We start from the raw sequence: 9,925 nt of genomic DNA, 5'->3' as shown, positions 1-9,925 counted from the left end.
TGCTCTCTTCAAAGCTGTCAGACAGAGTCGTTCGCATCTGCACAGGCGTCTGCTGCTTCCCCTGTTGTTTTTTAGCTGTGCCCTGTCCCCAGAGGTGGAGTCTACAGAGACAGGCAGGTTTCCTTGAGCTGCTGTGAGCTCCACCCAGTTCGAGCTTCCCAGCGGCTTTGTTTACCTACTTAAGCCTCAGCAATGGCGGGCGCCCCTCCCCCAGCCTCGCTGCTGCCTTGCGGTTAGATCGCAGACTGCTGTGCTAGCAATGAGGGAGGCTCCGTGGCCATGGGACCCTCCCAGCCAGGTGTGGGATACAATCTCCTGGTGTGCCCGTTTGCTTAAAGCGCAGTATTGGGGTAGGAATTACCCGATTTCCCAGGTGTTGTGTGTCTCAGTTCCCCTGGCTAGGAAACGGGATTCCCTTCCCCCTTGTGCTTCCCAGGTGAGGCAATGCCTCGCCCTGCTTCAGCTCTCGCTGGTCAGACTGCAGCAGCTGACCAGCACCGATTGTCCGGCACTCCCCAGTGAGATGATCCCAGTACCTCAGTTGAAAATGCAGAAATCACCGGTCTTCTGTGTGGCTCGCACTGTGAGTTGGAGACTTGGAAACATTATATTTTTAACCATCATCACTGTTATGACCTCTTTATGTATTAATAGACACTCTTTATGATCCCATTTTTAAAATGTGTCACCTAAAGTAAAGAGAAGGTGAGTAACCTAAGGTCATACAGCTGCTGAGAATCTGGTGGAATTGCAATCCCCTTCTGGCTGTCTACAGAGTTCACACTCTTAACACCACAGCTGGGCTGCTAAGGGCGAAATCCTAGCTCTGCCTTTTACCTGCTTTGCAACCTTGGGCAAGTTCCTTTAGCTCCCTGGACTCAATTTCCTAATCTATAAAATGGGTTTGTAGTATTACTACAGAGTAGTGATAGAAAATACATGGGTTAGCATATGCAAAATGCTGGAGACAATTTACATATGTGAATCCTGTGACCTTACATGCACCTAGCAAACCCAGGACCCCGCAGGTCCACCATGACAACACAGAGGATGGCCCTCTAGCCAAGCTGGAGAAGTCAGCTGCATTGAGGCTTGAAGGGTGAATGAGAATTATCTGGGTAGGAAAAGGAGAACAGCCTCACTGGTAGGGTTTTTATAAAGGCTCCAAAGTCTGAAAAGCATGAAGAGTTTAGATGGACCCATTAACACTTGAGAACAATTGGCTGACAATTATGTAGAAGGAAATGGATACTGCAGATACCATGGAGCGCTGCAAACAAGTTTCAGCTTCTAAAGGCAGTGAGGGAATGTTAAAGAATAGAAAGCAGGGAAATGACTCTTTCCCCAGCCCTCAAAGAACAAATGATTCTAAATCCAACCCTGGGACATTTTTGGTTCTTAAGAAATGAGAACCTCACTCTGTTGTCCAGGCTGGAGTGCAGTGGTGCAATCCTAGCTCACTGCAGCCTGGAACTGCTGGGCTTACGTGATCCTCCCTCCTCAGACTCCCAGGCAGTTGCGACTACAGGTGTGAACCGCCACACCCTGCTAAGTTAAAAAAAAAAAAATGTAGACACGAGATACGAGATCTTAGTATTCTGTCCAGACTGGTCTTAAACTCCTAGGCTTAAGTGATCCTCCCTCCTCAGCCACCCGAAGTGCTGGGATTACAGGTGTGAGCCCCCACCCCAGCCTACTTTGGAACCTTAAGTCCTGTTGTGGCCCATGCTGAAGAGATGGAAAATTCCTTCTTGTTGACAAAGGAAACACCTTGTCCTCCTCCTTCTCTTCTCCCTTGTCCCTGGGCTAGCCTTAGGAGGCACACTCAGTCCACTGCCTGCTACTTTCCAGCTCTTCCTGCTTCCTTCCACCGGGTTTCCAAGTTCTGAGCAAAGGCCAAGTTGGGGCTGCAGGGAAGGTAGTAAGCTTTCTAGTTACCTTCTAATCTGTGAATGAGTACTGTAGACTTCATGGGCATAGTTCGTGCTTAGTGTATCCTGGTCTTGAAATGATCCTTGGTTTTTACACTCCCTGAGCTCTGAGGTCTGTTTGAGTGGGGCCAGGTCAAAATGCAGAGCTTCTACCTACAAAACTGGGAGCTACAGGTTTAACAATCTCCCCAATTTCAACAGAGCCTGCACCCACCAGGAGTCAGATCCACAGGGAAACGGCTCGCATTGGAAGGGCTCTGTCAGTTCCCTGGCCCAACAGGACCTTGCAGTTGCTTCTGTTCTCGGAAAGTGCCCCAGAGGTGGAGAGTGAAAAAATGGAGCTTTTGGTGGGCTCTGGCCCTCCCACCCGCCTGCCCGAGGGAAGAGGGTCGGCCTCCACATTTTCCCAGATCCATGTGGGCTGCTACAAAGGAGCTTTTGAGGATAAACAAATACAGAATTGAGAAAATAAGGAAGGAGCTGGCATCTGAAGAATGTGAATATTTAGAAAATGCTGGGGAGGGAAGACAGAGCAGGCTGTTCTGTTGTAGGTTAGACGCTTGATGGCCTGAGACAGGGGAACCGCCAACAAGAAAAAAAAGGAAGGAAAAAAAAGTCTTAATAGAGACAAAGTTTCTTCAGGGTGGATTGTTTTTCACAGGCAAAAAGGAAGGACGTGAAAGCAGAGGAGATCTGGGGAACAGCACAGAGACCCCACCTCCATCATTCCACACGTTGGTCAATGTGATAGGAAGATCCCACCAGCCATTGTCACAGCATTGCGGAGAGCTTATTTTTAAATTATTTAATGTTACATTATTTATTATTATTTATTGGTCAAGAGATTCCAGGGAGTTGAAACCATCCGTCTGTCAAGAGGATCAGAGAGGAAGCCCAGAGAATAATAGCAAAACTGCCCAAAACATAATAGGGAACACCAAGGGCAAAATCAAGGAAAGGACTGGCTATCATGTTCTTTCAGCTATTGCAGAGAATAATAAATGGCCAGGAGCTAATTGTCGAAGCGCTCCATCTGAAGTTAGCAAAGATTTGATCCTTGGTTGAAATGTCCTTGCATCTTTCTGTGTTTCTTGGTTCAAACATCTCAGTTCATTCGTTCATCCATCCATTCATTCAAGGCATTGGTTGTACATTTAATGAAGACCAATATGCTCTACCTTAGCCAGGTTCTCTTCTACTAACTGTACATGTATTGTTTTATTTATTTTTACACCAATATTCTTTTTAAATTTTTATTTTATTTTATTTACGTTCTGTGATACATGTGCAGAATGTGCAGGTTTGTTACATAGGTAAACGTGTGCCATAGTGGTTTGCTGCACCTATCAACCCATCACCTAGGTATTAAGTCCAGCATGCATTAGCTATTTTTTTCTGATGCTCTCCCTGCCCTCCCCCGACAGGACCCAGTATGTTGTTTCCCTCTCTGTGTCCATGTGTTCTCATTGTTTAGCTCTCATTTACTTTTCGTTTTTAGTTTTTTTGGTTTGTTTGTTTATGTTTTATTTTTTGATTCAGGGTTTTGGTCTTGTTGCCCAGGCTGAAGCGCAGTGCTGCGATCTCAGCTCACTGCAACCTCTACCTCCCAGGTTCAAGTGATTCTCCTGCCTCAGCCTCCTGAGTAGCTGGGACTACAGGCACCCGCCATGACGTCCCACTTATAAGTGAGAACATGCAGTGTTTGGTTTTCTGTTTTGCATTAGTTTGCTAAGGATTATGGCTTCCAGCTTCATCCATGTCACTGCAAAGGCCATAATCTCATTCCTTTTTATGGCTGCATAGTATTCCATTGTGTGTATGTGCCACATTTTCTTTATCCAATCTACCATTGATTGGCATTTGAGTCGATTCTATGTCTTCACTATTGTGAATAATTATAGCTTTACAGGTGCTAGTATTGTCATCATTTCACAGATGAAAAAATTGAGGCATAGACAGTGTATTAGTTTCCCACTCTTGCTACAGCAAATTATCACACAGTTGGTGGTTTTAAACAACACAAATTTATTACGTTCAGTTCTGGAGGTCAGAAGTCCAACATGGATCTGCCTGGGCTCACAGTGAGGTATCAGCAGGGCTGCATTCCTTCTGGAGGCTCTAGGGAGAAACGTTTTCTTCATTTTTCGGGCTTTTGTTAAGTCAACTGCATTTCTGGATTCATGACCCTTTCCTCCATCTTCCAAGCTAGCAACAGTGGGTCAAGTTTTCTCATATGGCATCAAGACAAGACAGATTTCTTTTCTGCCTTTATTTCCAATTTTAAAGATCCTTATGATTACAATGGCCCCACCCAGATAACCCAGGATTATCTCCCTATTTTAAGGTCAGCAGAGCAGCAACCTTAATTCAACCTGCAACCCGAATTCCCTCTTGCCAAGCAAGGCAACATAATCACAGGTCCTGGGCAATAGGATGCGGACATCTTTGGGGGACCCATTAGTCTATCTACCACAGACAGCTTCAGTGACTCACTCAAGGCCACAGGGCCAGTGAGTGGCAGACCTTGGATTCCATGGTTGGTATTCTGACTCAGTCTCTGAGTTTTACCTCCTCCCACCTCTTATGTGCTGGGACTCAGCTGGGGGCTGTGGACATGTCAGAAAAATATACTCTCCATCTCTGACCTAGTGCCTTCATAGTCCACTGGCATTTCTGGAGCAGAGTCTCATGAACTCTGGACAAGAAAACTTCGAGGCAGGAAAGGATGAAAACAAATGCTGAGCTGGAGAGTAGGCAGGAAGAAGCACTATTTGGATGGGTAAATTGAGTGAACGTTTGGAGGTGCATACAAGGTGGGGATGGGTGGTTATGGAGGTGGGCAAGGCATACTGAACAATAATTAAAGACAATTCAGGCTCACTGGGGACTCTTTCAGGGGCCAGTCCCTTTGCCCCAATTCTGATTGTCTGTTGCCCTCTATAAAGTTTGAGTACCAGCATTCTTAATTTAATGTATTGTGTACATGCTCATGCAGATACACTTATGTTTGCCCTCCCCTAAGGGTATGTGGCATTGAAGACAGACACATATTCACAAACCCCTGGCTACATCCAGGCCTGAGTGGCTGTGAAGCACAACTGGTTGGTTCTCACTAGCTGGGGCATTTCTTCAGGTTCTTCTGGAGACCCAAAGGAAAACTCACATGGAGTTGACCCCCAAAGACAGACTCACATCTTTCCTGATGCCAGGCACCCATCCCTTATCCACACTTTTGAAATTAGAGGAGGTCCTGAATTGGAGCCCAATAGTTGCCAGGTGTTGACTGATGTATATCAATCTCCCCGTGCCTCAGTTTCCCTATATGTAAAAATTGGGATAGTTGTGACATCTTAGCCAGAGTTGTTGCAAGATTAGTTAAGATGAACATGAATGTACTTTGTGACTGGAAGGCATATATGAGAAAGTCTTGTTGTTAAAGCAATAGACAACAAGTAATAGGGACTTCCTCAAGTATCTGTGATAGGCACAGCTAAACTACAGAGATGAGACTCTAGAAACAAGAGCGAGCGAATTTTAACAAATCACTCAGAAATCACGAATTTAAGTGAAATAGGTCTCCTTGGGATATAGAACAAATATTTGAGCATAATCAAAATGTTCTCATTTAATTTTCCTTTTGAACCTATGATATAGTCCTCAGTGAAGGCAAATATCCATCTTTGAAAGTACATTTGTTTTTGTTTTGTTTTTAAAGCCAAAAGACATCTACTGCCAAGTCTTGTTAATAAGGAGGAGATAATGGTTTGGAGTCAAATGTTAGATTTTCCCTGAATGCTCAATAACTTGCTGAGAAAGATAACAATTCCAAGGACTCATTTCCAAATAATTTGTAACTAGGCAGCCTTGTTGGAATGAGGGAAGAGCTTCTAAGGGGTAGATGCACACCTGGAAACATTTGATGAGGCCAGGTTATTGGATGACTTCTTATCTTCATTCCTCACAGCAGAATTTTTGCTCAAAAGGCTACTCCATCTACCCCAACCTGGGAAACACAGAGCTTCACTTTCTATTCTGGGCCTAGTAGACAGGAGAGCTTTAGTATTTAGGGACGTGGAATTTTACCTCCTGATGTCTAATTCTGGCTCCAACACTTGCCACCTGGATGATCTTGGGATGTCACTGAACTTCACTTCATTCTTCTCAACCAGGGTTTATTGTTTCCTTGCAGCAGGACACTTGCCAATGTCTGCAGACGTCAGAGGGTGGTAGGAAAAGGAATGCTATTGATAGCTAGTAGGTGCAGGCCAGATATGCTGCTAAGAGTCCTATGATGCTCAGGACAATGCAACAGCAAAGAGTGCTCCAACCCCAAATAGCAATAGTGTGGAAGTAGGAAAACCTTGCACTATATAGGAAATAGTAGTACTGACTTCCCAGGGCTGATGTGAAGAGTGGGTGAGGTGATGCATGGAAAGTGTTTACCACATTGCCTGGTTCATATTGGGACACAATAACATTAACTTATATTAATTAATATAAGCAATATATAAATCGTAATGTTCAACGGACTCAGATACCCACCATCCTCCGTGTTCTTCACACCGTCACTCCTACTCCAAAAATCATTATTGTTATAGCCACATCTGGTGTGCATTTTCGCAGAGGCCTTTGGAGATAGAAAAGAGGGCATCCATGCAGATTAGGGGATGAATGGATTCTCAGTGTCCTTGAAAACTCTCATGCCCTGTCCCACTACTCACAAATTCTCCTTCCTGGGATGAAGGCCAAACACCATTATGAATATTACTACCTCAATTAAACAATTGTTACCATGTGTCTGGCATTTCATATACATTATTTAAATTTAATATTTCATATACTCCAACAACTAGGTATTACTATCACCCAGATGGCCAAGGCACAGAAAATATTAACAAGTGACTTGGCCAAAATCAAATGGCTACAAAGAGGCAGTAACCAAATTTCATCCCCATCCACTTGACTCATATGTCACAGTCTAAGACTCCTCCATGGGCCGTGGAATTTGGGTAGAGACAGAGTAATGAAATTGTTGCAGTTTGCCCATAAAACCAGCACCCTGAGCTATATGCCTACGCCTTTTCTAGACAATGTGTGTTTCTCTCCAGCTCGCTAGCATTAAGGAGAGCTGTTAGCAGCATAATTAAACATACTTGTTTCAGGCATTGGAAACGGTCTTGAAGAGTTAAAACCTCAGAGCATTTGTAATCTTTCAAATGGTATTAAAAATTCATTTTCTAGAACACTGATAGAATTTTCTTTCCCCCCTCCCAAGCAACAAAATCTATGTTTTCACAATCCATAATTCAAACCCGATCTTGGAAGAAATGTTGAAATGATAAACATGTTACTTGTGATTCGTGGCTATTTAATAATGACGGTATTGAGCAAGGAAATTAGACCCATGTCAAATGTGGTTTTGAGGAGATACCTGCAAAAGGAAGAGACTTGTAAAGAGATTTTTCTTCCTGGGAAAAGTGTGTTGCTTCTGTACCTCTCTTCCTGAAGTTTCTTAAAATCACATTGCCCCTTTTCCTTCCTTTCTGACTCATGTTTCAAATGTGTGTCTATCTATTTGTTTTAAGATTTCTCTAGCTAAATGAAACAGAATCGATTATTCCTTGGTTTCAGCTTTTGTTAGTGGTGATGTTAACTTCTCATTGTGGTTATGATGAAGGTATAGGCAGGGAATAGAGGGGTGGCATTTTTGACACCTGATTACTAAACATTCCCTCTGATTTTTTCATCTTCTAAAAGGTAATATAAATGAGATGTCTTAGTGTCTTAAAAGGAATAGATGAATAAGTGGCTTAAATGTGTTCTTGTGTTCACAAAATGAATTCATATCCCAGAAAAATCTCCATACCAAGAGCTAGACTTTCCAGATTTGTCCTGTCGTGTTTTATTTTTGTCTTTTCCACTGATTATAAAGGCTTGCTACCTTGAAGTGTGATTGACAAACCATCAACATCCATATCACTTGAGAACTTCTCAGAAGTGAAAACTCTGCACTGTACCCCAGGACTACTGCATCAGGATCTGCACCATTATTGAAAATCCCAGGTGATCACATACACCTTAAAACTGGAGAAGCACTGAGGATAAAGTTACTTGGTCAAAGTCACATTACTAGTAGCAGTGTCAGCCTCAGTCTTTCTACTGAATGAAGGTGTGGGATATAAGTTCTCTTCCAGTCCTAAAGTTATTGACTTAACAACTGCTGAACATCTTGTCCTTGCCACGTTCCATACAAGGCATTAGGGGCATCCTTCAAGCAAGGTTCCTGTCCTCAGGTGATTTTCCATGCACAGGAAACAGGCTAGCAAGCAGCATCCTTCAAAGGATATTCTGCAACATAAGAAATGTTTTGTATTCACACTGTCCAATATGGGAGCCATTAGCCACACCTAATTATTGAGCACTTGAAATGTGACTAGTGCAACAGAGCAACTGCATTTTAATTTTATTTAATTTTAAATAGCCATGTGTGGCTGGGCATTGTGGCTCATGCCTGTAATCCCAGCACTTTGGGAGACTGAGGCGGCTGGATTGCTTGAGGCCAGGAGTTCAAGACCAGACTGGCCAACATGGTGAAACCCCGTCTCTACTAAAATGCAAAAAATCAGCCAGGCATGGTGGAGCACACCTGCAATCCCAGCTACTTGGGAGGTTGAGGCACAAGAATCACTTGAACCTGGGAGGCAGAGAGGTCATGCCACTACACTCCAGCCTGGGCGACAGAAAGAGACTCTGCCTGAAAAAAAAATAATAGTAATAAAATAAAAAATAGCCATGCGTGGCTAGTGGCCCTCCTATTGAATATTACAGCTATAAAAGGTGTCAATATGGGCTGGGTGCAGTGGCTTACGCCTGTAATCCTAGCACTTTGGGAGGCCAGGGTGGGTGGATCATGAGGTCGGGAGATTGAGACCATCCTGGTCAACATAGTGAAACTTCGTCTCTACTAAAAATACAAAAATTAGCTGGGCATGGTGGCACGTGCCTGTAATCCCAGCTACTTGGGAGGGTGAGGCACGAGGATCACTTGAACCCAGGAGGAGGAGGTTACAGTGAGCTGAGATCTTGCCACTGCACTCCAGCCTGGTGACAGAGCGAGACTCCATCTCAACAAATAAATAGTATCAATGTGGTAATGAGAGTGCAGACAGAATCTGTGGGCACACTAAGGAGAGAATAGTTTACCCATCATGTGAGGGAGGGAAAGATCACTCAGAGTCTCTATCGGAGGCCAGACCCGGACCAGTCTCCAAATTGGGGACTACACAGGGAAGATTCAAGGTCCCTCCCTTTGATGGGTTTCAAGTTCCTCCCACTCCGTTTCTCTGCTTCATCTCTCACTTCTGCCCTTTCTGCATTCAGAGCTGAAGTCACTTTTGCTTTACCATGTTCAAGTTTCCAAAAACGGCCTTTTTTTCTTCTCCTGCCTAGCAAATTCCTTTGCATCTTTTCAGACCAAGCCTAAAAGCCTATCCATTGATTCCTCATCAGTGTCACTTCCTTTGTGCTCCCTTCTCACAGAGTGCCCCTTTCTCGGTAGAAGGCAGCAGGGCCAAAAAGGTGATCAGGAGCTCAGGGCCTGACGTTCTGTAGATCTGAGTCTCAATTCCAGTCTAGCTTTGTAACCTCAGGCTACTTTTCTAATGTCTCTAAACTTTAGCTTCCACATCTGTTCTGTAAGGTGATTGTGATTTAAATGATTGTTTACATGTAACTCTCTTAGCTCTGTGCCTAGTATGTCATGAATCCTCAAAAAATACTTGTTATTTATACTATACTTATTTGTATCAATGTATCTTCAATATTGTTGTATTATTGATGCCTAAGTACAAAACTATGCAGTATAAGTGCTCCAAAGAATCTCTTCATGACTCTTCTGTACCCAACAAAATGTCTGGCCCAGAGTAGGAGATCGAGACCATCCTGGCTAACACGGTGAAACCCCGTCTCTACTAAAAAAAAAAAAAAAAAAAACA

This window comes from Rhinopithecus bieti, unplaced genomic scaffold (assembly GCF_001698545.2).
Source record: "Rhinopithecus bieti isolate Rb0 unplaced genomic scaffold, ASM169854v2 scaffold_12151, whole genome shotgun sequence".
Taxonomy (NCBI): domain Eukaryota; kingdom Metazoa; phylum Chordata; class Mammalia; order Primates; family Cercopithecidae; genus Rhinopithecus; species Rhinopithecus bieti.
This window is presented reverse-complemented; position numbering follows the sequence as displayed.